This window comes from Bos taurus, chromosome 5 (assembly GCF_002263795.3).
Source record: "Bos taurus isolate L1 Dominette 01449 registration number 42190680 breed Hereford chromosome 5, ARS-UCD2.0, whole genome shotgun sequence".
Classification (NCBI taxonomy): Eukaryota; Metazoa; Chordata; class Mammalia; order Artiodactyla; family Bovidae; genus Bos; species Bos taurus.
This window is the reverse complement of record NC_037332.1, coordinates 85,836,599-85,864,585: the sequence shown is the minus strand read 5'-3', so window position 1 is coordinate 85,864,585 and position 27,987 is coordinate 85,836,599. Positions and strand designations below refer to the sequence as shown.

Here is a 27,987-nt window from a genome sequence, read left to right as displayed (position 1 = left end):
TGGGCAGTTGGAAACTGCTGCTGTCAGACAGCTAGGAGAAGGCAACCCTACTTCCTAAATTCCTTTTTAAATAATCATTTTGATTCTTTGGGGGCTTCCCTGGTGGCTCAGATGGTAAAGCATCTGCCTGCAGTGCAGGAGACCTGGGTTCAATCCCTGGGTTGGCAAGATCCCCTGGAGAAGGAAATGGCAACCCACTCCAGTACTCTTGCCTGGAAAATTCCATGGACTGAGGAGTCTGGTGGGCTACAATCCATGGAGTCGCAAAGAGTCGGACATGACTGAGCGACTTCACTTTTCACTTTGATTCTTTGACATGACAGCAATGAGAATTTTAGAAACAACCTTGCCTTCCAAATGTCAACGTATCTTTTTTGATTTTTTCTGAAAATAAATATGAACAATTTCCTCTGTTATTTATAAGCATCCTTATTTTTCTTTTATATTAAAAATGGTCACATCTAACATGATTCCTAATTCAACCAAATTTGATTTACACACCATGCATACTGGTTCAACAAATGTAATGGAACTGCAGAGATAATGGTAGCAATACAATTCTCCTTATGGGAGAAGCAGTGCTGGTCACTTAGCAGGCAAACACAGGTTAAAGACCCTAAGTCATCTGGCTGGTAAGTTTCAAAGCTGATTCCAGAATTCATGCCCTATATGTCCTATGAAGGTTTTAATTTTTTTAACTATTCCACATTTTCTTCTTATAAATAGCCTCATGGGTCATATGATCATTACAATAAACCATAACATAATTTTCAAAAATTAAAAAAAAAGCAGAGATATTACTTTGCCAACAACAACAACAAAAATTCTCCCTTACAACTGGAAGATAAAAATTCATGACTTTTATGGACTTACACAACCTAATTTCAGTTTAAATTAAAAACAACAAACAAATGGAATTTCAACTATGCAAAGCAACTAACCAAAGTTACACAAACTTCTTTAGAAGATACAGAAACTTCTATTATATATCCTTGTCATTAATACACCTATTATGAAACAATAAGTTATTATACAAAACCCAAGAATATGATTATAAATCAAAGGAATTTTACAAATTAAGGACACAAAAACAAAAAGTGATAGCTATACTATTTAACATGAACTCCCTGAACACAGTCATCAGTCAAAATCATAATCAGATAATGTTGCCCTACTCGTTGTTAAAGTTTATTTTCATTCATAATTTATATTCATACAAAAAGTCAGACACGACTGAGCAACTGATCTGATCTGATAAAGGAAAAATTTTTTAATGTTTTACCCAACCTGTAAGTCCAAGTGATCCTTAAACCATGCAAGCCACATCATGCCCTTTTATTGGCTAAAGTCCCCTTAATGATCCCCATGTCACTCAGAATAATAGTTAAGATCCTGCTGCGGTATACCAGACCGTATATAATGAACATCACATCATGCTTTTTCATCTCTTACTTGTCCACTCTTCACTCTACTCTGACTGTACTTGTCCACTCTTTACTCTCCTCTGACTCTACAAATACCTTTCTTGACAATCTTTCAACATAGCAAGCATGCTCCTTATACTCGCTCTTCCCAATGACTATATATCTTCACTCATATCTCTAAACACTTCCCCCTCTCATGCTGCACTCAGGTCTGTGCTCCACTCTCTCCTTAGCAGAAAGGCTTTCCCTAGACATGGTATTGGATACAGTCTCCCATCATTCTGTATTTATTCTGCTTTATTTTTTCCTTAGTATGTATCCCTATTAACATATACATTAAATTTTTCATTTTAGGTGTTCCTTCACTAGAATGAAAGCTCCAGGAAGGAAGGAACTTCTGTTGTATGAATGAATGAATGAATGATCATCTTTTCATTTCATCTAACTAAATAGGAAACTTCTCCAGAGACACAACAGTAAAAAAAAAAAAAAACAACAAAACTTAATGTTCTTGAGTTCTTTGAATATCAGTGCAAAGTGAAGTACAAGTATCAGTGGCATTCCTTATCAAAATACATACTGGTGAAGATGACATAGGACGATGATAGTTTCTTATCTGCATGTACAATGTTGGGGGCAGACCTGTTTGAGTTCCACAGCTGTAAAGCACACAATGCACTATATTTGCATCATGTCAAGAAACACAGATTTATCTCTGCTACTAATATTTCCTGTGACAGTGGGAGGCAATGTAGGTTTGTAAAACAGGTGAATTAGACTGAGGCTCTCTCTATCCTTCAAGACTACCAGGAATCTATGAGGTATTTGTCTCTTCCTTCTTGATTTTGCTTCTAAACATGCAAAACTCAAACAACAACTGTGTTCAGCTTAAGGTCAATATATACATAACAGCCAGTGTCCAAGAAAATTCACCACCGTTGGGTTTCAGTATGCTTCTTTCTAATGTTTAGTCCAATGATAGTTACAGATTGAAAGTCAAGAGATGTTAACTACCAGAAAACTCCTTATGAAAGTATCACCCAAAAGTGCTTCTCAACTCTTTAAGAATCACTGCAGACATACTTATAAACCCAATTTCTTGGGCATATCATTGTAAACACAGCTTTTTGAAGGACTCTTACCTAATTTAGCTAAGAGCAGAGATCTGAGTATATATGATGCATCAAGATGCACTTGCAATTATCTTTCCTTTAAGCTGGAGGGTGGTATTCTCACAAGATACATAATAAAAATCTGTCTAGTTCTTAATGCTAGAAAATGACTAAATCTCTGAAGCATCCAAGCAGAAGAACTTTAAGCTGAGCTCCATTCTGAATAAACCATTTCACTTGAAGAGATGTGATCAGACTGAAGAACAAACTCATTTATCTGGGTGATGAAACATGAAAAAAAATACTGGTAGCTGCTCTTCAGGAGACCTGGGTGTGGAGACACTAAGTCAAACTCCAGGAGACTTGTGGAAGTGGTAACACTGGAGGGCTTATAAGAGAGGACCACCAAGCTTCTATAAATAACTAAGCCATAGTAGCAAGACTTATCACCACTGATTAAGACAACACAGGGAGGATTCCCTGAAGCAAGAAATCAGTCATCACAGGTCGCCAGTCATTCATGGTGACTCTCAGGACCATGGGGACTGCAGAGACCAACATGGCTGTGCCCAGCTTACTGAGGAGTGTGACTTACCCTAAACTTTCCATATTAGATGACAAAGGCCCACAGTAGACCCTTTGACTATTGAGATTGTTCTATCTACAGATAAATTATTTAATTAACCTTCACTTTATATATGGCAGCCAACATTCAGTAGTTAAAATTAGCATTAGTAAACAGACTCTAAGAATATTGTGAGTTCTTAGAGGTGTCCTTGCACCGAGAGAATACAACAGAAAAGAAAGGAAACTTGACTTTCATGACCCAAGTGTTCTCCCATTACAATTACATAAGTAATGACATTTTATATGTTTTAAGGTTTTGATTCTGAAAAAGTCATGGAAAAGGCTTCATTTCAAAACTATTCAAATAATATTCACATTAGATAGATAACAGAAATCAGGGTAACTCTGAATCTTATTAGGTAAGAAAATTTCCTTTGTTCCTGAAAATCTCTTCAAATTACTTTTTACCTTCAAATTTTAAAAAGAGAAGGCCCAAGTGCTGGACCTATTATACAAAGGCTCCAGTAGGTAGCTGCAACACTGAAGACCACACCAAATAATCACAGATAAGAAATAAACAAGAGGCAAGAGATCAAAAATTCCAAAATTAATGACAAGAATGATCAGCAAATGATAATGTAATATCCTGACCTGCTGAGTCTCCAATCTCTACCACTCCTGATGTCCTTGATATTATCTACTTCTTGCAATGCTGAGAAAAAGAAAAAAGAAAGAAATGTATTTAGTGACAAATCAAAATAATTTCAAAAATACTCAGGTGAAAAAAAATAAATTTTACAAAGGGAATTAAAGAAGATTTCTACTACATAACTTTGGAAGAAATATTAAGTAATTTCACTGTAAAACTTTTTTCTAGACCAGATTTATCCTAATAATGCAAAGTTGATTTTGCATCTAAACACCAAATAATATAACACATTTAATACTATATTAATAAAAGATAAAACCATATGATCACTTCTATAGATGCCGAAAAGCATTTGAAAAATACCAATACCCTTTCATGAAATAAACATTCAAAAAGCTTCCCTGGTGGCTCAGATGGTAAGGAATCTGCCTGCAATGCAGGAGACCTGGGTTTGATCCCTGGGTTGGGGAGATCCTTTGGAGAAGGGGCTGGCTATACACTCCAGCATTCTTGCCTGGAGAATTCCATGGAGAGAAAAGAGTGGCAGGCTACAGTCCATGAGGTCGCAAAGAATCGGACATAGCTAAATGACTTTCACTTTCACTCCTCAACCTAATACAACTATGAAAACCTCACAACTATCATACTTAGTAGTAAAAGACAGACTGATTTTCCCCTGCTATCAGAAATAAGACAACAGTACCCACTCATATCACTTCTATTCAAGATTAAAAGGGAAGCTACGTTCAGGTATAAATCGCATCCAGATTGAAAAGGAAAAAGTAAATTATCTCTATTTGTAGTCAATGTTATTTTTATCTAGAAAATCCTAAGTATTGACATTTTATTTTTAAAAGATGATTAAAAGTAATGAACACTATTAAAACTAATGTAAGGTTGCAGGATACTTAATCAATACATAAAAGTCAATTGGATTTGTATGTACTAGTAATAAACACTCCAAAAATAAAATTAAGAAAGCATTTCCCTTACAACAACACGAAAAAATAAGATGCTTAAGTATAAATTTAATAAGTGGAGGATTTGCATATTAAAAATTAAAACACTACTGAAAGAAATGAAAGAATATCTAAGAAAGATGAAAAGGCACCCCACATTCATGCATCAGAGAAGTTAATATTCTTAGCATGAAGTACTCCACAAACTGATCAGTGTGTCTAACACAATCTCTATCAAAATTTTAGCTGGGCTTTTTGGTAAAAACTGACAGACTGTCCTTAAAATTCATACGGAATGCAAGGGATCCAGTACACCTAAAACAATCCTATGAAAGAAAAAAAGTTGGGGAATACATCCTTCACAACTTCCAAACTAAAGCCAAAGCTACAGTAATCAAGACAGTGTGGTACTGGTATAAGGATACAAATACAGATAAACGACATAAAATTGAGAGTATAGGAACAAACCTTGACATTTATGGTCAATCAATTTTGACACACTTGCCCAGACAATTCAATGGGGGGCGAGGGGAGAGGTAGGGAACAGTTACAGTATGACAAAAAATAAATAAATCTAGTCTTTGTTCCTGGTTCTTGACAGGCAGCTTTGAAAACCCTTGGAATTCTCTGAGTGATAGGTATGACTTCGTTATGCTAGTGACATGACCCTTAAGAGGATTCCCAGACCGCTTCAGGCTGGGGTAGGATATCAGAAAAAGCAAGCAAGTGATTCGACGGCTGGAACACTGAGACACCTCCCACCCCCAACCCCTGACCTTCTCCCCTACACTGACTTCTAGGGGGAGGAGACCAAGAGGCTGGAGACTGAGTGTACTGACATGACCAATGACTAAGCCAGAACACATCTATAATTATGTCAATAAAAGCTCCAAACAACAATCTCAGAATTTCCTTCCTGTGAACAGAATGATGTTCAAGGAGGATGGCACACCCTGCCTCCACAAGACAGAGACTCTTCACCAAAACCCTTTTAGATGTGTCCTCTACCTCTTCTGCTCATCTGAATCCCTTACAATAAAGGTCATCATAAGTAAGCACATTCATGGATTCTATGAATCATTCTAGTGCATTACTGAGCCTGAAGAAGTGTCATGGGAATTCCTAAGTCTATATCCAATTCACCCTGGGAAAAGTCTCCCTTGCCTGGGGACCCCACTTGTAGCTGTCTTCTGAAGTAAGGGTAGTCTATCTGGGGACCTTACCCATTAGCTTGTGAGATCTGGTGCTAACTCTAAATAGTTAGCATCAGATTGATTGGAATGATGAACACACTGGAATATAATCATTTTTCCAACAACTGGTCCTGGGAAAATTGGATATCTGTATTCAAAAGAATGGAATTAGATTCATACTTCAAAATCATATAAAATTAATTCAAACTGAATCATATAAATAAATGCAAGAACTAAAAATCATAACGCTATTAGAAGAAAGCATACATTTTTGTAACCCTGAGTTTGGCAATGATTTTTCAAATATAACACCAACAGATAAAATAAATAACAAAAGAAAAAAATTGATAAATTGAATTACATCAAAATACAAAATCTTTGTTTCAAAGTACACCATCAAGAAAGTGAAAAGGTAACCTACAGAATGGGAGAAAATATTTACAAATCATAGATCTGATACAGGACTTGTATACAAAATATAGAAAGAACTCTTACAACTATACATTAAAAAGTCAAACAAACCAATTAAAAAATAAGCAAAGAATCTGAATAAACATTTTACCAGAATAGGTATAAAAATTGTCAATTAGAACATGAAAGATACTCAACATTAGGTAAATGCAAGCCAAAATCACAATGATATGCTACGTCACATCAACTGGGATGGTTATTTTTTTGGGGGGGGGGATGGTTATTTTTTTAAAAATATAATAACAAGTGCTGCTAAGGGTATAGAGAAATTGGAAAAAACATTCATCACAGATAAGAATGTGAAATTCTTCAAGTGTTTTGCAAAATAGTTTGGCAGTTCCCAAAAGGTTATAGAGAGTTACCATATGAGCCAGCAAGTCCACTCCTATGTTCATACACAGAGAAATGAAACATATGTCCATACAAAAACTTGTACTCAAATGTAATCCCACTTAGAATAGCCAAAATGTGGCAACAGTCTAAATGTCCATCAACTGATGAATGAGCAAACAAAATGTAATATATCCATACAGTGACATATTATTCAGTCATATAAAGGAATGAAGTATGTTACAACATGGATAATCTTTGAAAATATTATACCAAATGAAAGAAGCCAGTAACAAAAGACCACACATTGTATTTCATTTTTAAGAAATGTCCAGAATAGGTAAATTTATAAAGACACTGAGCAGTTAGCAGTTCCTTAGAGTTACAGGGAGAAGAGACTTGTGAAGTAATAGCTGCTGCTGCTGCTGCTGCTGCTAAGTCGCTTCAGTCGTGTCTGACTCTGTGAGACCCCAGAGACGGCAGCCCACCAGCCTCCCCGTCCCTGGGATTCTCCAGGCAAGAACACTGGAGTGGGTTGCCATTTCCTTCTCCAATGCATGAAAGTGAAAAGTGAAAGTGAAGTCGCTCAGTCATGTCCGACTCTTCGCTACCCCATGGACTGCAGCCCCACCAGGCTCCTCCATCCATGGGATTTTCCAGGCAAGAGTACTGGAGTGGGGTGCCATTGCCTTCTCCGGGGAGTATGTTAATGAATATGTAGCTTCTTTTTGTTAGATGAAAATGTTCTAAAGTTATATTGTGGTAATACTGAACTTCTCCTTAAATTTACTGAAAAACACTGAATTGCACACTTTTAAATTAGTGGATTGTATAGTATATAAATTATAAATCAAAAAAGCAAGTTTAAAAAATTTCATAGATAAAGCAAAGGCACATTAACACATTAATCCCCCATTTAAAAGGAAAATTACCCACATCTGTCTTGAAAAGTCTATGTTCAGATGATACAAAAGATATTTAATATTTTGATAGGTATTCCTTGACCAATAACATTAATAGCATGTCAAGATTAAAAACCAATAATAAAATAAAAGGAAAGCATTCTACTTTTAAATTAGTCTTCAGAAATTAGTCTTTCAATAGGACTTTCAAGTGTGGCTACTGAAAATTAAAAGTGGTCCAAATTTTTTGAAAAAATATTTGAATCATCTATACCAGCAATCTTATACATGTTCATCCCAGTGTGATAGTTGCTCAGTCATGTCTGGATCTTTGCGATCCCGTGAAGTGTAACCCCTTAGGCTTCTCTGTGCATGTAATTCTCCAGGCAAGGATGCTGGAATGGGTTAGTCATTCCCTTCTCCCAATGATCTTCCCAATCCAGGGGTCGAACCCAGGTCTCCCACATTGCAGGCAGATTCTCTACGGTCTGAGCCACCAGGGAAGCCTGCACACGTTCTTATGTAATTTCATTTCTGGAAAATACATACTGAATAAAGAATTCCAAAAACAAGAAAAGGTATGCACAAATATATTCATCTAGAAATTATTAGCAACATAAAAATAGAGTGAGTCAAAGTGGCTAACAATAGAGCATTGGTTAAATAAACTACAGATTATCTCCTTACTAATTTGCTGAGGAAAAGAGGCTTAATAATTAGCAGAACCCAGATTCAAATACAAATTCCTTTGACTCCAGCATCCAAAAGTTTCTAAACACTAATTTTGTTCCAAAATATTAATGTTCTGAAAGATTAATTCTGGTTAATAGACCGAAGATCAGTAGTTTATATAACTAATGATACATACACAGGCTCACATACAAGATACAAAAACAACTCAAAAAAGAAATGCCAAAATGTTACAATGTTAGTTTTAGAATAGAAAAGTTTCTTAGTTTCTTTTGCTAATTTACATTTTTTAAACATTTTTCCAGTAAATTATATAACTTTCATAGTAACAAAAAGATTACTAAATAGAGTATCAAAACTTTTATATAAAATGTACACTGCTATTTAAGTGTGCCGATAAAACAGCTTTGAAAAGGTTCTGAGTTGGCACCTAGTGCCCTTTTAATAACCCCATATTCCTCCCCAGAACACAGACATCCACTGGAGTACTCCATCCAGGTCTATTTTCTAAATATTAACCAAGACTTTCAAAAAATAACTAACTTATTTTTATCCACTAGACACTTTATCTACACTGGCTCTTTACTTCACAACCACTCTATGAAATGTGCATAATTAGCACACAGCAAAGGAGGACACTGAAACTTATTTGCTCATAGTCACATGGTCAGCATGTGGCAGAGATAACAATGAGGTATCATCTCATATCTGCCAGAATGGCTATTATCAAAAAGTCTACGAATAACAAATGTTGGAAAAGGTATGGAGAAAAGAGGACCCTTGTACACTATGGATACACTATGGAGGTGCCTCAAAAAACTAAAAATAGAACCACCATATAATCTGGAAATTCCAGTCCTGGGTATATATCTGGGAAAAAAAGGACAAGACTAACTGGATAAGATACATGCACCTCAATGTTCACAGCAGCACTATTTAAAATAGTTAAAACACAGAAGCAACCAAAATGCCCCAAAAGATGATTGGAATATTACTCAGCCATGTAATTTGAGTGATGTGGATGGACATAGAAAATATTACACTTGGTGAGATAAGTCAGACAGAAAAAGACAAACACTGTATGGTATCATTTATATGTGGAATCTACAAAAATACAAATGAATGAATATTCAAAATGAAAACAGACTCACAGATACAGAAAATAAACTTGTTGTTACCAAAGGGGAGAAGGCAGGGGGAGCAACAAATTAGGGGTATGTGATGGCATGACCGACTTGATGGACCTGAGTTTGAGTGAACTCCGGGAATTGGTGATGGACAGGGAGGCCTGGCGTGCTGCAATTCATGGGGTTGCAAAGAGTCGGACACGACTGAGTGACTGAACTGAACTGATTAACAGATACAAACTACAATGTATAAAACAGATAAGCAACAAGGATATATTGTATAGCACAGGGAATTACAGCCATTATCTTATAATAACCTATAATGGAATATAGTTTGCAAAATTACTGAATCACTATTCCTCTCTTTACACCTGAAATAATACAGTATTATAAGTAAACTATACTTCAACTAAAATTTCTTGAGGTGCCATCGCCTTCTCGGAATAGACCACATGCTGCTGCTGCTGCTAGGTCGCTTCAGTCGTGTCTGACTCTGTGTGACCCCATAGACAGCAGCCCACCAGGCTCCCCCGTCCCTGGGATTCTCCAGGCAAGAACACTGGAGTGGGTTGCCATTTCCTTCTCCAATGCATGAAAGTGAAAAGTGAAAGTGAAGTCGCTCAGTCGTGTCCGACTCCAGCAACCCCATGGACTGCAGCCCACCAGGCTCCTCCGTCCATGGGATTTTCCAGGCAAAAGTACTGGAGTGGGGTGCCATTGCCTTCTCCATAGACCACATAGACAACTTCAAAAGATACTTGTCCATGTATCAGTTCCCTATTGCCTTCTCAAGTGCTGGCCAATATATCAAACAAAGTAACTGTTACTAACATGGATGTGAGCTAGTCAGATTAAACTGGGAAAAGTACAAAAATTGGAGGCACTCTCCCACCACCTGTCACTATCCCTTCTTCCTTTTATTTGCTGCATAGCACTTATTATCTCTAAAACTGTTGTTTGTTTTTTTTTTTTTAATGACCTTGCCAATTTTGTTCATTGCTTTACCTTTTGCACCTAGAACAGTGCCTGATTCAAACTGGAGTTCAAGAAATACTTAGAAGATGAATAAACAAATGTACTTAGAAACAGATGCAAATTTCTCTCTTTCCTAAGCCATATGTCTCTTGCCAAATCAAATAGCCTCTCATTTTTTAGTCTTTTACTTTAATTAGGCTTGATGGCACCAGTACATGTGAAATCTTTAGTTTCCCCAACCAGGAATCAGACCTGTGCCCCATGCATTGGAAACTCAGATTATTAACCACTGGACCACCAGAGAAGTCCTCGACATCTCAGCTTTTATATGTCCACTTCTTTAATGCAATACTGCTCAAGGTTGTTATGAGTTTAAATTCATTCATTCAAAAACTATTTATTGAGCACCTATTACACGCCAAACATTAGTAGCATGGAACAAAACAGACAAGAATCGCTTATGCAGCTCATAGTCTGGTGAGGGAAGATAAACAAGAATGTAACATAAAATATTAGATTCTGACAAGTACTCTGGAGACAAACAGCTGTTGGTAGCAATCTGAGAGGAGGAGTCACAGTTTTAAGCAGAGTAACTGAGAAAGAGGACATTTGAATACAGAGGTGAGGGAGTGAGAGGTACATATCAGAAAAGGAACTTTCAGTCAACAGGAAAAGCATGCTGGCATGACTGTATTTTCAGAGTGGTTGCAGTGCCATGAGTGATGAATGAGTATGAAGAAATGAGGTCAGATAAGTGAGGCAGGGAAAAGGACAGACTGCGTCAGGCCTATATGCCATTGCAAAGATATTAGCTTTTATTCCTAGAAAAATTAGCAGTCTTTGGAGGGGTTTGAACAGAAGTAGGATATTCTATGGCTAAAGTTTTTAATGGGCTCAGTATCTCTCAACAGAATTGCTACTGGCATTTTGGGTGGCCAGCTCCCCTCTGTCCTGACCTTCAAGCACACAGCATGTCATTTAGCATCTCTAAGCTCAGCTCACCTACTGCCAGTAGTAATCCCCAGAAATTCTGACAACTAAAAATGGCCCCACTTATTTCCAAAGCTCTCTTAAGAATAGACCATGGTAGTGGAGAGTCTGTTTTAATATTCCATACTTTATGTCATCTTGAGCTAAAGTGAGAGTGGTAAATTAGAATACATATTTTTTAGAGATAGGATTTGCAAATGGATTGGATATGAGTGTGAGTTCTGTTCTTCACTGAAATTATGAAGACAATGTATGGAATTGATCTGGTGAAGAAAGCAGGCATTCAGTCAAGAAAAGCAAAAAAACTGCTATGTAAAAGCAGATATATCTATATTTTATGCAAAGAATTTTGTGAAATGAAATAATGAGCAGTCCTGAACTGATGGATTTTGTTACATTTTATGAAGTGTATTTTACAAAGGAATAGAGTTAACAGAAATAAACATTAGATAAATAAATGAATAAATGGTTGCTAATTAATAGTAGTCTATTAACTAGTCTACGCAATTTGATTATATCAAGAAAATTGTCGTGTGTTTTTTTTTATATATAACCCAAAGGAATGAATTTAATTGTGGGATTTAGAACAATAAATGGTGTGTGAGTAGGCAGGCTTTTAATGCTGTTAAAATCCCACCAGGCCCTCGTTGCTTGGAGTAGATGCCCTACAGTGAGATTAGACACTGCCTTGGGAAAACAGTGAGTGCCACAACTCTCCTATGTGAACCACCAATTCCAACCTATGGAGTCAACTAGTCAATACATGCAACCTTTACTACATTCATGGCCATTTAAGGATTTCAGAGAAAAGCTGTGTTCAAACGTTGTTCAGCTCCTCTTTACTGGTAGAGTTGAGTCATTCTTCCATAGACAGAACAAATGATCGGAATCAACACAATAACTGATAGATGCAAACATACAATTTAGAGTTGCTGGGAGGAAGTGTCCAATTGCATCACCGCTAGAACCTTATCCCTAGGAGTAGCATCCTGCTTGCTTGCCAAAGTAGAAAAGCAGCATTTTGAACAGCAATGCTCATCGCATAAATCTGAAGATTCTTTCTAAATGTGTTAAATCACCAAACCCACATAGTTAGAACAATTTTATTCTCTTTGGATTTATACCACACTTAGGAACATTCTGCTTCAATATTTTCTATCAATATTCCCTATGATTTGTTACAGGGGAGGGATGTGTCTTCCAACAGAAGTCTCTGTACACACAGGTACAAATGCATGCTTCCTTCAGAACACAGCATCATTTTCCAGCCTATTGTTAGACACTCTCTTATTCTCAATAACATTAGTGGAGGGGAATTGAATGTAATTCTTCAGTCAAGTTCCATCTCCAATCACCAGTTAGCGAAAGAAGTCAGAAGGTTCATACAAAGGTGGTTGCTTGAACTAAAGTGGGAAGGAACATGATAAATAAGTACCAGTGGCCGACAGATGCCCTACAGGCTTCACATTGTTGTTTGAGGGGAAGGACATAGTGTGTCATAATGAATTACCGTTAATTTGAGCCAGCAGTACTGTTAGATTGAGCCCAGCAACCCAGGATGACAAACAGCGCCTGCAAGATCATCTAATGAGGGGACAAGACTGCTCCAGTAGTGCCGCTTCACTCAATTAGTGGACAAGGCTTTTAATGCTGCTCTGCACAACTAAAGCAATTTTGATTACTTAGAGCTAAGTCTCCATTTAGAATGTTTTGGAAGCTGAAACAGGGTTTCTTCCTTTTTTTTTTTTCCTAATATAATTTAGCTTGAGAGTATTTGAATGGTAATAAGCTATTTGAAAGCCAATCACATTATTTCTTATTTTTCCCTAAGTAATATTGAAATATATTTTTTAAAAGTTCAAATGATAGAATTTACTCTAGTAAATGAAATGTAAATAAGATAGCAAATGATTAAGGATATGCAGAGGGTGTTTTATGTGTGTGTGTGTGGTGTGTGTATGTGCGTGTGTGTGTGCGTGTGTGCATGCAGCACTGTGTGTGTCTGTGCCAGAATTACAGTTGGTGAATTTCATTTCATCAGCCAACATTATCAGGAGGGTTGCATATTTATTCTATATATCCACATTTTTTAAAAATTCCAGATCTTGCCTTCTTTGGCTGGGAACACTTATATTTCAGATCTTTTGATATGGGGAACTGACTTTTCCACTTCATTATTTTTTTCACTATGTCACTGCATGGTGAAAAGCACTGAGAAGCACAATGGTACGACTTTCTTTAATAACGTGATCATTGACTTATAACTAAAACCTTACCCTCCCAGAGTCTCCTTAGGCTTCCTAAAATTCCTTTCATTCTCATTAGAAACATACAGGGTGCTCACTCTATACATCATTCTATTATCTTCCAGCTTTTTACCCACTATGTGTATTTAATCCTTGGTCTGCTTATACTGTGTGAAATTCTATGAAATTTTACCTTTATAGACAGAAAGTCATTAGATTAAAAAAACATGACTCAAGTCCTTAATGAATTATGCAAGACACACAGTAGGTACTCATAAAATTTTATTACACTGAACACAAATACTACAGATAAAAAAAGTGAACATCAAGATTTTTCATAGAGAACCCTTCTTCCTTTGCTTCCCTTAGATGAGGAGTAACATCAGGATCAAGAGTTAATAAGGAGAAACTATAGCTATATCTACCCATTGCCAAAATCAAAGCAAGGGTGGGGAATTTTTTAAAAATCCATGGCCTAAAGTAGGCCCCATAAAAACCAATTTTAAAATGATACACATCTTCATATCTTTGTTTACAAAATAGCCCACATGAACACATAGAATCAGAATCATCCAGGGCAGATGCTAACAAATTTTTAAAAATTTCTTTAATACTTTGAACCACTGGAAAACCAACTAGTTGAATAAATAAGAAACAATCAGATATTTTTTCTTCTTCCTTTCCAGAGGCATATTTAATTTTCTCAAAATAATTTTAATAATTTCTACTTCCTTGACTCCTAAAGGAAGTCAAGCATGTTGTACTTCCTTTAGGAAGCATGTTGTAAAGCATGTTGCACTCCTAGGGAGCTACTCATGTATTAGTAGAAAATGGTATATTACTAGCATTGTTTGTGCTGTAAGTACAAATTAAAAAGAAAAAACAATATGACTCAGGAATCAAGTAATACTTTCAATAATGTGTTACATTGTTAACAGTCTCTCTTCACTTAGACACTGGCAAAATATTACACCTTGATTCTGTACCGGACCTTGTCCCAGAGTGCATGATATGAAATCACATCATTGATTCAAATTATTGCCAAGGTTGATAAAACCTTAGTCACTAAGTCTGTCCAACTCTTTGCAACATAATGGACTGCAGCATACCAGGCTCCTCTGTCCTCCACTCTCACAAAGTTTACTGAAATTCATGTCCATTGAGTTGGTGATGCTATCTAACCCTCTCATCCTCTGCCAAACTCTTCTCCTTTTGCCAATCTTTTCTAGCACCAAGGTCTTTTCCTATGAGTTGGCTCTTAGCATCAGATGGAAAAAGTAATGTTTCCTAAGGCCCACTTGACTACACACTCCAGGATGTCTAGCTCTAGGTGAGTGACCACACCACTGTGGTCATCCAGGTCATTAAGACCTTTTTGTTACAGTTCTTCTGTGTATTCTTGCCACTTCTCCTTAATCTCTTTTGTTTCTGTCCTTACCACTTTTGCCCTTTATCATGCCTGTCCTTTCAAGAAATGTTCCCTTGATATCTCCAATTTTCTTGAAGAAATCTCTAGTATATCCCATTCTACTGTTTTCCTCTATTTTTTTTTTCATTGTTCATTTAAGAAGGCCTTCTTATCTCTACTTGTTCTTCTATGGAACTCTGCACTCAGTCAGGTATATCTTTCCCTTTCTCCCTTGCTTTGTGCTTCTCTTCTTTCCTGTTATTTGTAAAGCCTCCTCAGATAATCAGTCACTTTGCCTTTTTGCATTTCTTTCTCTTTGGGGTGATTTTGGTCACTACCTCCTGTACAAGGTTACGAAATTCTGTCCATAGTGCTTCAGTCACTCTGTCTACCAGACCTAATCTGTTGAATCAATTCATCACCTCCACTGTATAATCATAAGGGATTTGATTTAGGTCATACCTGAATGGCCTACTGGTCTTCCCTACTTTCTTCAATTTAAGCCTGAACTTTGCAATAAGGAACTCATGATCTGAGCCACAGTCAGATCTCGCTTTTTCTGACTCTTGCTTTTACTGACTATACAGAGTTTCTCCACACTCTGCTGCAAAGAACATAATCATAGTTTCACTTATTCTCCTCTCTTGACAAAAGGAGTAATATGAGAAAGGGAAAATGTATCCATATTAGCTGTAGAAATTAAAGATAAATAAAATGTGAAGATTAAATAGGAAAGTAGCAGTAATATTTATAATTCAGTAAGTATCAATCTCTTAAATGCTTCCCCCTTCACTTTCTCTTTGTCCTCTAGTACAGTAATGGTCCAAAGTATCACCAACAATGATCACCATTCAGCTTTCCATCAATGTTAGTAACTAATACCATACATATTTTCCATCTTTGTTGATTAAATTTTATTTCTTAAATATATATGATATTTGCATAGCCAAAACTATATATACAGGTAACTCCCATGTGTGAGTGTGTATGTGTGTGTGTGTGAGCACACTCAGTCATGTCTGACTCTTTGCAGCCCCATGGACTGTAGCCCACTGGGTTCCTCTATCCATGGGATTTTCCAGGCAAGAACACTGGAATGGGTTGCCATTTTCTCCTCCAGGGGACCTTCCTGACCAACGATCTTCAGGACCTGGGGATTGAACCAGCGTCTTCTGAGTCTCCTACATTGGCAGGCAGTTCTTTACCACTAGCACCACCTGGGAAGATCTTAGGAGACTTAGTTCCATCTCTATCACTTCTATTTATTCCCTCTAACACATTATATGCAATTATTTTCATTAATTCTGGCTTATTCTTCCTGTATTTCTTTTTGTAAAAATAAGCTAATATATGTATTTATTCTTATTTGCCCTTCTTTCTAATGCAAAAAATAGCATATTGTCTCCAATCTTTGAAGTTTCAAAAAATTTTTATATAAATATATTCTAGAAATGTCTCCATGTTCATGCATAGAAACTTTCCACATTATTTTTTAGAATTGCATGTTACTTGTATGGACATTCTTTAATTTATTAAACAGGTCTTTTATGAATGGGGATTTAGGTTATTTCTAATATTTGGAATTGCAAATAATGTTACAATTAATAAACTGAAATAATCTTGTTAACTCCTCATGTAATTCTCAAGAAACCACTGGTGGGTCAGGAGGTTGCCTTGATCTACTTCAGCTGGTGTCAACTGATATCACATTTCTGACATGGGAGAGGAGTACAGTTAGGAAGCCTGAATTAACTGTGATGCTTTTACTGAAGCTCAAATTTATTCCTAGTCTTGAATATAGATATTCATGAGTAAAACAACCATGAAATAGTTTTGGTTTATATGAAGGGACAGAAAATGAATTTTAGAACTTTTCTAAATTTTTCTTTGTTTCACAAGACTTTCTTGATATGCTAAAGTAATCTAAATCACTAGAAATCCTAAAATCATAAGAACCAGAAAACATTCTCTTTTATACAAACATCTAGGTAGCAAGGAGCAACCCTTAACTTTCCTTACATTTAGAATCTTAGGAGCTTGAAAGTAGTCATTGAATGAATGAATAAATGAGTGAATGAATTATTGAATCTACTGGACCCAGCAAAAGTCTGACATTAAAGCTTGGAAACAATCTCGAGGAAATATAAGCCTGAGCTATTATTCTGAAGGCAGGCATATGTACTTAGCAATAGCTTTGTTCCACTCTTCCAAAAATAAGGCAGCCTATAAATAATACCGGAGAAGGCAATGGCACCCTACTCCAGTACTCTTGCCTGGAAAACCCCATGGATGGAGGAGCCTGGTAGGCTGCAGTCCATGGGGTCGCTGAGGTTCAGACCCGACTGAGCGACTTCACTTTCACTTTTCACTTTCATGCATTGAAGGAAATGGCAACCCACTCCAGTGTTCTTGCCTAGAGAATCCCAGGGATGGGGGAGCCTGGTGGGCTGCCATCTATGGGGTCCCACAGAGTCGGACATGACTGAAGTGACTTAGCAGCAGCATGAATAGTGCTCAGGTTGTCTTTGCTGCAGCCCTGATGTAATGGATGGACATGAGTCTCAGTTTGTGGCTTGAGGTCACAGTGGTCACATTCCCCACTGTTATTGTAACCATTGAAGGAATGATGACTAATGGCTTTGAGAAAGAGTAGAAGTTAGACAATAAGTCCAGAGAAAACTTCCAGCAGCAAGAAGATGTACTTGACAAGTGCCTTTGAGGCATCACACCCTTGCTGGAGGGACCAGAGATTCCTCAGAGGAGAAGAAGAAAAAGAGAAGAAAAAAAGAATGGTTGTGTTAGTGTCTGCCAAAAAAATAAAACTCTGAGAAATCCCCGAGAGAACCCAGAGGATGGTAAAATGTACCCTTCCTAAGACTGCCGCTGATTTTACCTTTGCCCTTGAGTAGAATGAAGTGAAGTGAAAGCCGCTCAGTCATGTCCAACTTTTTGCAACACCATGGACCGTAGCCCACCAGGCTCCTCTGTCCAAGGAATTTTCCAGGCAAGAATACTGGAGTGGGTATCCATTTCCTTCTCCAGGGGATCTTCCCAACCCAGGGATCAAACCTGCAATGCAGGAATCTCCTGCATTGCAGGCAGATTCTTTACCATCTGAACCACCAGGAAAGCCCTTGGTTAGAATGGAGTAGAATGAAGTACAGCTAATGTTCAGAGGAAAACCCAGGGATTTTAATAAAGATGATGAAATAGGTTAAATCTTTTGCAACAAGACTTGATTTTTAATACCAGATTTTGTTATTCACTTGCATCATTTTTAATTCAAGTATCTGACTCCCCTCTCTTCCTTTAGGGAGAAAAAAACCTGGGGTGTCAATGGCTCCTTAAGCAGCAAGATCATGGCTAATATAAGCATTTTGTTATATCATCATCTCATTATCACATGCAGGGCATTAATCGAAGCACCTCATTTAAGGTGGGAAAGAATTTGCTAAGGGAAGATGATTCAACACAGTCTCTTCCGATGAGTACTGTCATCTCCAATCCCTTTTAGGAATAGGTGGAGATGTAACTAATAATAAAGTGTGAACATTTATTAAGTTTATTCATCAATAACGTAACATGTCCCATTTTTCAAGGGTTCTAAAGTCACCATCTCATCCGTTTTTCTCTGGAACTGCCCTGTCACATCGTGATATGTACATACACTGAATTTATTTCTTTTTTAAAAGGCATCCCAGAGAGACGAGATGTGGACGGGTGTGAAGAACGGATCTGGGGAACCAAATGGGTGCAGATGCCTCCATTGACAAAGGGAAAAGGCATATGGCTTCCTTCCTTCCTGGTGTACCCAGGGCTCAGAGAGCGCTCTAGATTTCCCTGTGATAAGTGTCTGCTTGCGAGCGCCACTGGGAAGATATTTTGTATGCCACAGAAAACCAAGATGTTTGCATTCCCACCAATCCAGGGATAAGGCATTTTCCTCATACAGACACAAAACATACAGTATATGAATGTTTAATGGAGGCTAAAACTGGGAGAGGAACAGAAAACAAGAACAGAGCAGGTTAAAAAAATATCTGGTTTCTCTCTATCAAAATACTAATTAAAATTCATGTTCATGGGGATGATTATACATATGTTTTTGAACTAAAAGTCTAACCTGGCACTATTTTTTGGCCTTATTTTTGTGACAACATTTTTGTCCATATGGCATGAAGTGAATCATTTTACATCTTTTTTTAAGCTCTATGTGTTTTTCTTGTTGTCTATTCCCTCTTCTCCCACCACACACACACTGGCAGCCGCTACCAAGTTGCCAAATGCCAACTCAACCCTGCAAGCTGGCTGCGTAGAGCTATATAGTACTGGCATTTTCCTTTCTTTGCAGAAATATTCTCTCTCTTTCCCCCTCTCTCTCTCACACACACACACCACCAAAGCACCCTGAATATTCCTCCTTCATTTCCATGCAGATCTCATGGTTTCTCGGATTCTGCGCAGCTCCAGTGTGTGTGGCACTGGCTGCTGGTCTGTGCGGCGGCCTCCCCCAGCTTACGCAGTACCTCTGGCCTGCCTTCTCTATGGCACTGCGACAATTAGTGGTTCACTTAAGAACTGCTAAAAATTAATGGTTAATCAAGCCCATGTAATTAATTTAGTCACAGCAAAGTGCAAAAACCAGTATTGTCTGGTTGTCCCCTTTTCTTGCTCTCTTTTAATCATCATAATCCAGGCTCCTGCTTTCTCAGACAGAAGAATACTTCTTCTCTGCAGCCCAGGCGTGCTGCCTGACCAGTCAGGTCCCGGATGGCACACGGTTCCTGCATGTGTTGCCTCCACAAGTAGCAGGCGCTGCTTGAGTTTTGTGTGGAAGGGCAGCTACTCTACCTAACAAATGTAACTTTAACAACAGTAAAACAACCTAATAGCTTAGCATGCCAGGGGGCTAATGTGGCGGGCCATTTACTGCTGCACTAAATAGCCCCGGCTTGATTCTCATTGCCAAGTGTCGAACTGAGAATTGCAAGGCAGGAGTACCTCCTAATTCATTAGATAAAGGGGGTCATTGCTTATAGGGCCCGGGAAACTGTAGAAGGGTAAGAAATTGAACAAAATATTCCTCCTTTCAAGCGCCATCAAAACCTGGGCTCCCTTGATCCTCAGAGTCACTGAAACATGACAGCTCTGTTCCTGGCATGCATATGCCAACTTCTAACTTTGGGCAATTGAGCTTTATTTGGCGATGTTCATCTGGAAAGAGGCTAAAAGGGGGAGGGCTCCTAGTACTACAGCTATTATTTATTCTTTGTAAATCACTTTGACACCCTTGAAACAAAAGTAACAACACAATAACAAAGTATGATTTAGCCTTGGCTGTAAAATGAGCCACTACTAAGCTGTCCTAACCAGCTATCTGCCTCCTGTGCCCTGGAAAATTCACTGTGGACAGTTGTGACCCGGCTAATAGGCTGGGCAGGAAAATGACTACTAACAATAAAAGAGAGACTCAAATTCTTGTTAGCATTGTTACATCTCATAATATTATTTGTCTTTTATTCCATTTTTAAAAAAATTTCTTCCCGATAGTTATAGAGTTCTAAGTTCAAACTGCCCTGAATAGTCACGGGAAGGTTATGTGGACAAAAATTCCCTGATCTTGTTGTCATGAATAGAAAAGAAAAATCATCAAAAATTTCCAAGGAGATCTCTAAAATGGGACATCTTTATTTCCTGAACGTTAGCCCTAAAACAACTGATTTCTCTAATTCCTGCCATCACTCAGATTGGCCTTGAATTACCTCCCAATAGGCCTCCCACATGCTTCTAGATGAGACTGTGTAATGGGGGATCTGTTAATTAACTAGAAGCAAAGTTGCGCGGTGGGGATCAAACACTGGATACGTCCTAAAACTCCCACAGAGAAGATGAAATGCAGCGCAAACTTTAAAGACTTCCCGTCATTAGCTGAGACCTTGCTGCTCCTGGCCTAGACCCCTCCTGTTTCAGAGAACAATGAGGACAATGATGGCAGAAATGAAATAGTGTGGCCAGGAACAAAGGAACTAGCTATTTACCCGTAGAAAAAGAAAGGGCTGGGGGAGGGGGGGCGGGGAGAAGAAGGGAGAACTTTCTTTTCCTGTGGTTCCTGTCTACTTTTAATTAATTTATGACTGCCAGGGAAATGCACAGAGAGCACACCCAAATGCATGGCACGGGAACACACTGTTAATATCTGTAATATCTCCTGTTTACTTCCAGGAAAAAACATGCAATGGGCTGGGGCAGAGAGAGAAATTGAGGAACAAGAGACAGGACAGGGGGCACTGAATGGAAAAGGACAAATTGCTGGACTGAACTTTCACTCCTACGATCAGGGTTCAATCTGGAAGATGATAAAAACAAAAGAAAACAAAGCAAGACCGTCCAAGGAGTAATAAATCCACCTAGATCAGATCTCAGGAAAAGAAAGGAACCTCACACAGAGGCTAAATTTTGCCATTTTTAGAGGTCTCCTAGTAATGTCCGTAGACATATACTTAAGTATTTTACTAACAAAAAGCACACATCATATTAGCAAAAGTACACACAATATTGACCTGCTGGGGTTTTTGTTGTTGTTGTTTCCTGAAGATGTAAACAGAAAAATCAAAAATCAAAAGAACTATCGAGCACTACTGAAGGACCTTGTGCTCATTTTGCATTATTTATTTTTGAAGAATTCATAACAGGAGTTTTTCCATATATCTAACCTTCAAGGCTTCCATAGGGTTAAGAGAACAAATAACAACAACAATACGGTGCACAGAGATGACGCCTTGGTTCTCTCTGCCTCGTGTAGAAGCTCTTGCTTTGAGGTGGACCAACAGGATGCACAGGGAAGCCTGGTGTGCTGCAGTCCATGGGGTCACAAAGAGTCAGACACAACTGAGTGACTGAACTGAACTGAACAGGATGAAGGGAGCCATTCTTTCAAGAGGCTGAAGGTTCTCCTCCCTTTCTTCAAATTTCATTTGAAAATAGTCACAGTAGAATTATTTTCTTTTGAAAGGTCAGTGACAAGTCTTACTTCTCTGTTTCCAAGCCCCATGCTTAGAATAATCAGTGGAAACTCAGCACATGGATGAAACAAGAAAATCCCCAGGATTATGTTTTGTGACTACTTCCCTTACTTCTCATTTATTTAATATGAAGGGTTTAGACTTAATAAGCTCAATCACAAACATAACTTGGGAAAAAAATTCTTAAGCACATAGTTCACCCAACTGAAATTACTATGTAATCAAAAAGGAGTGTAGGTTAGAGGTTTATCATTAGCTGCCTGTACATTCTAACCAGCATTAAAAACAAACAAAAAGACTCAAACTTGAAGTGACATACACATTGTCAATTATTGAGAATCTTATCTAGCATCCCCACACATGAACCCTCAAAAGTAAAGGATTCCCCAGTATGTTTCATGTTTGATGACCACGCCAGCAACCCATGATAATATGGCAGAACAGCATGATAGAATAGGAAGGAAAGGGCTAGAATTATATTAATGACATGTAAAAACTAATGGTGTGTCTTAGGAAACATTATTTATTCTCCTCGGCATCAGTTTCCATGAGGATAATGTCTCCTGATTACTCTATAGGGTTGTTCAAAGTATCTAATGATAAAACATATTTCAAACACTTAAAAAACCTTCATTTTCACTTTGACACTCTCACTATTTCTAGACTAGTGAAAGTGAAAGTGAAGTCGTTCAGTCGTATCCAACTCTTTGCAACTACATGGACTGTAGCCTACCAGGCTCCTCTGTCCATGGGATTTTCTAGGCAATAGTACTGGAGTGGATTGCCATTTCCTTCTCCAGGGGATCTTCCCAATCCAGGGATTGAACCCAGGTCTCCCACATTGTAGACAGATGCTTTACCGTCTGAGCCACCAGGGAAGTCCTTTTGGGTCCAAAATACAAAGTATTTAGGACCTAGAAATCTATAACAGGATTACCAATTCCTTTTAGATTTCATAATTCTCTTCAAACTTTTTTAACAAGTCTAGAAAATCGATCTATGAATGACTTTCTGTAATTTATGCTAGTTAACTTCATCTTGTGTTCATTCATTTTTTCATGAGTTTTTTTTTCTCTTGATCAATTTACTATGATATCCTGTAAGCAAGATTATACTGTTGTTTCCAAAAATACTCATGATTCCCCTAATTTCCACTTCATTCAACAATTAGCATATTTCTATTTATTCAACACTCAATTTATGCAATATTCTCTAAAACACTTAATATCTTTTGTTAATCTTTTTGCCCTTATGACAGTTTGGAGAGAATTCTAGAAATTTCCTTTACATTTAATAAGAATTCTATAGGTGGTATTAAAATAAAAATAACAAAGAACAATAAGACTGGGCCACACATGATGGCTGTTAATGTTTAAGGGCAATTTCTTAATACAAAGAGAAATCTTCTAGTACTTAATACCTTCAAAATTCAAGTAAAAAAAAAAATAAAGTAAGTATATTCCTAAAAGATGGAGGAATCCTGATCATTAAGATTTTAATTGCTAGGGGACTTCCTTGATGGTCCAGTGGTTAAGACTTTACCTGTCAATGCAAGGAGTATGGGCTTGATGCCTTATCAGGGAGCTAAGCTCCCATATACCTCTCAGCCAAAAAAGAAAAAAACATAAAACAGAAGCAATATTATAAAAAAACTCAATAAATACTTTTAAATACTTTTAAAAAATCACCAAAAAAACATTGTAACTATTAAAGCAGCACTTAGAAGAAAAAGGCAGGCTTGTTTCTGACTCTAAGGACAATGATAAGAGTGAACCTCTTGATTTAATTAAGCATTCTATTGGATAGCAACATAATCTGACCCCCTGGAGAAGGGAATGGCGACCCACTCCAGTACTCTTTCCTGGAGAAATCCATGGACAGAAGAGCCTGGTGTGCTACAGTCCATGGGGTTGCAAAGAGTCAGACCTGACTGAGCGACCAACACACTCTTAAGAATTAGCTGGATACCACCGTCTGGTGTTCTGTTTGACATATGCTGCATTAATCATTTTAAAGCACTTTCCAGTATTTAGAAATTAAGAGAATCCATATTTCTGATACCTTTCAAAAACTTGGAAGACCTGGCAAAGTTATGCCCACCCTCTCACATGGCATCAATCTATTGGTATTACATGGAAGCTGCCCATGTGACCGGGACACATATCCAGGCCTCACCAGTTCTGTCTGGCTCCTATAGTCAGTTGAATTTTCGACACGCAAGATTTTAGAGTAGGCTTTAGGGTACTGAAGAAGTAAAATATTCAAAACCTCTTTCTCAGAACTTATTGGGTTGGCCAAAAAGTTCTTTTGAGTTTTTTTATAATGTCTTATGGAAAAACCCAAATGAGCTTTTTAGCCATCTCAACAGATTTTATGGTTGTTCCTCTTATGCCAAGCCTTATTATAAAAGAGAAAAATGCAAAAACCAATAGAAAAATACAAGCTAATAGTCACACAAAAGAAATGAGTAAATGAATATAATGTTTAAAGTAAATGCAAAGAAAATACAATAAGGATACAAAACTTTTATGTAGTTGTTGTTTAGTCACTAACTTGTGTCCAACTCATCTGTGATGACATGGATTGTAGCCCACCAGACTGCTGTGTCCCCGGAGTTCTCCAGGCAAGAATACTAGAGTGGGTCGTCATTTCCTTGTTCAGGGGGTCTTTACAACCCAGGGACTGAAGGTGCATCTCCTGCACTGGCAGGAGGATTCTTTACCACTGAACACCTGGGAAGCCTATAAAGCTTTTATAGAACATACTAATATGTAAATTACAATGAAAAAAACATGAGATACACAAAGAAATTATAACCAAAAATAAAAGTAACAAAATAGGAAAAAATTGTATATAATTATGAAAACAAAAAAAATATAAAGAAAAATTAGTAGCCCGCCAGACTCCTCTGTCCATGGGGATTCTCCAGGCAAGAATACTAGAGTGGGTCGCCATGCCCTCCTCCAGGGGATCTTCCCAACCCAGGGATCGAACCCAGGTCTCCTGAATTGCAGGTGGATTCTTTACTGTCTGAGCCACCAGGGAAGCCCATGAATACTGGAGTGGGTAGCCTATCCCTTCTCCAGGGGATCTTCCAGCCAAAGGAATTGAACCAGGGTCTTCTGCATTGCAGGCAGATTCTTTACCAGCTGAGCTACCAGAGAAGCCCTTAATATACCAAAAGCATACCATAAAACAATAGATTAACATCATAAACTAAAATACATTAAGCAAATGCAGATACAAATTACAGAACTAGACAATCAAAGAATAAGAGTGAAAATGTAGCAAAGTAAAAATAATATACTTAAGTTGGCAATGTAGGATCCAAAGTCTACCATTTTATTACATAAGCAGACTTTAATCTGAGGCAACTGTGGACAGGGAGCCAATCCTCCACAACCTTTGTTTTCTTGAAGGGACTACCTACTTGGTAAGGTCTGAGAGTTCTCAGAATTTGAAACATTCAAAATATGAAAGCAATAGAACGAACTGTCAACTATGCTATTTGATCCTACTTGGATGCTATGTAACCAGCACAAGGCAGGCCTATATGCATATTTGGCATTAAATAACCAGATAGATTTTTAAAATAGATCCCTAGAAAGAACAAGCTGGAGACTATAAGCAATCTTTTCCAATATGTTCAATTATGAACAGATCAAAGACTGGAGCTTGTGTCGTGATTTTTATGTAGGAAAATATACTCAGTAGAATAAAGAAAGGTACACCTTGCTTTTCAAAGAATCAGGAACAATCTTTAAGGAAATTTTCTTTGTTTCACAGGCTCTTTACCCATATCCAGTTTTGGCTGTCCAAATCTAAACATGGAATCCCAGGCCAACTTCCTCATCCTTCCTATTGTACTAGGGCTATTTCCACCTTCTCTCCTATAATATGTGCTCACAAAACTAGGGATAACTTTAGTATCCGTTTAAAGGGTCCTGCCAGAGGACCTATAATATTTGACTACATAATTAGGCAGGCAAATATTTCATGGATAGTGATATTTGAAGTTTTATTTTTCCAGTGGCACAGGAATATAAAGGATTCTTTGTACTTGAAATTCTCAAATCACTGACATTTATCACATAAACAATATCAATTTTTTTAACAGTCAGTAGAATATAGAACTTTCTAATATATATCACACATGTACCTGTCATCTTAAAGACAGAGAGCTAAAGATAAACTTTGATGACTTAGAGTTATAATAAGAAATATCACAATCATTCTTTAAAGGACTATCAAGGTTTATACATTTGTTAAATGCTACGTCAGTGGTTTTCAACAAGAGTAGATTTTGTACCCCCAACCCAACCTTTGGCACCGTCTGGAGACAATTTTGTTTTCACAATTGTGGGGGAAATGGGGGGGCACCTAGTGGATAGAAGCCAAGATTGATGCTAATCATACAAAAACGCACAGAACATCTCCTCCTTCAGATGCACCACATCGTTCCCCCCCAAAAGAATTAACCAGTTCAAAATGTCAACAGTGTGGAGGCTGTGAGTCCTGTACTACACTAAATGGGATCAATCTAGTCTGACTGCAGCACTTGCACTGAATTTTTATGTTTTATTTTGTTTAGCTTTGTCTCCTCCCCTGCACCGGCTCACTCTATGACACCTATGCAATGGCCCTTCATCTTTATGATTTGCTACATTATTCTTCTGTGGACCTGGAAACCCTTTTTTCAAGCTTATTCAACCATGTAACCTATGAAAAAACAGGCTTTAGAACTATCATATGCGTACAGATTAGTAGCTCAGAGACATAGGCTAATTAAATTATTTTCAATTTTCTAAGCTTAATTTTGGCTTATATTTATTCTAATTACTAGAAATCACCAGACTTCAAATATGTATTGCTGCAGTTTATTCAAAACTAAGAATCAATAAACAAAAAACACATAAAATAAAATAATAACAGAATGACTGTATTAATCTGAATACTACTAATACAGGATTGATGATATCTTGGAAAAAAGCTGATCTAAAATATGCCTTTCGTCCTTAGTTACAGAATTATTGTAGCCAAATGAACCTCATAAACAAGACCTGGGGGAGGAAGGGCAGAATGTTTACCTTTTTAAGAGTAGCCTTTATTGTATGTGCTTATTTTTTATGTATTTAATTTTAACATGAGATTTAGGTTGATACTTCAAAATGCTAATGATATAATTTTCATCTAAGTTTCCACAGTTAGTCAAATTTAGCTATTTAAGGTAGTCAAGAGTAAAAACTGATTTTTTTACTTACATACAAGATATATATAAGGTAACTTATACATAAGGCTTCCTTTAATTAGTTAAAAATTATGAAACTGTAATAGATTACTTAGCATAACCCATCCTGGGTAATAGAGAAGATTAACTGTATCACGTGATAGGACTTGTACCATCCTTCTTGTACTCTGTTCATCTGTATACCTAGTGCTAAGGAGCACTGCTTTGGTCTTCTAACCCCAAACATTAGTCAGTCTGAAATTAATTAACTTAATGACAAAAGAGTTATCAACTGTAAATGTGAGAAGGCTCTGAAGATAAAATTTAGAAATTCCACAGGAAGAAATTTCAAATTCCAGATTATTGCAGGCCAGCCGGAGAAAACTGGACCAGGAGCACAAAGAGCTGAAACCTGATTCACTGCAGCTGCCCCCACCTCAGCAAGTCTCTACCTGATTTATATACACAGGGCTATTTGGTTATTGTTTCCTTATCTTCTACTTAGAAGGATCTGAAAAGAAGCCATGGAAATAAGGGGAGGAATATATGCAAGAGGCAGAGTTGGACAAGTTTGCAAAGCACTTGACTGGCAATAAAAGACATTTATCAGACACCATTTCTTCTTTGAAAGTTTTCAGCCTCTAACCATATGGACACTAACCTGTATTTTTGTCATTATTCAGATAGAGTGCTAC

The 27,987-nt window shown here is 37.4% G+C and overlaps 1 protein-coding gene across 6 annotated transcripts in view; it reads right to left on the bottom strand.

The window, feature by feature from the left end:
* SOX5 (SRY-box transcription factor 5) overlaps positions 1 to 27,987 on the bottom strand; it is a 1,174,568-nt gene that overhangs the window by 766,623 nt on the left and 379,958 nt on the right. For all 6 annotated transcript variants that reach the window (XM_010805416.4, XM_024991902.2, XM_010805413.4 and 3 more), the window contains one exon: positions 3,755 to 3,815. The gene's annotated coding sequence lies outside the window, so the exon portion shown is untranslated. The remainder of the gene's footprint in view (positions 1 to 3,754; positions 3,816 to 27,987) is intronic.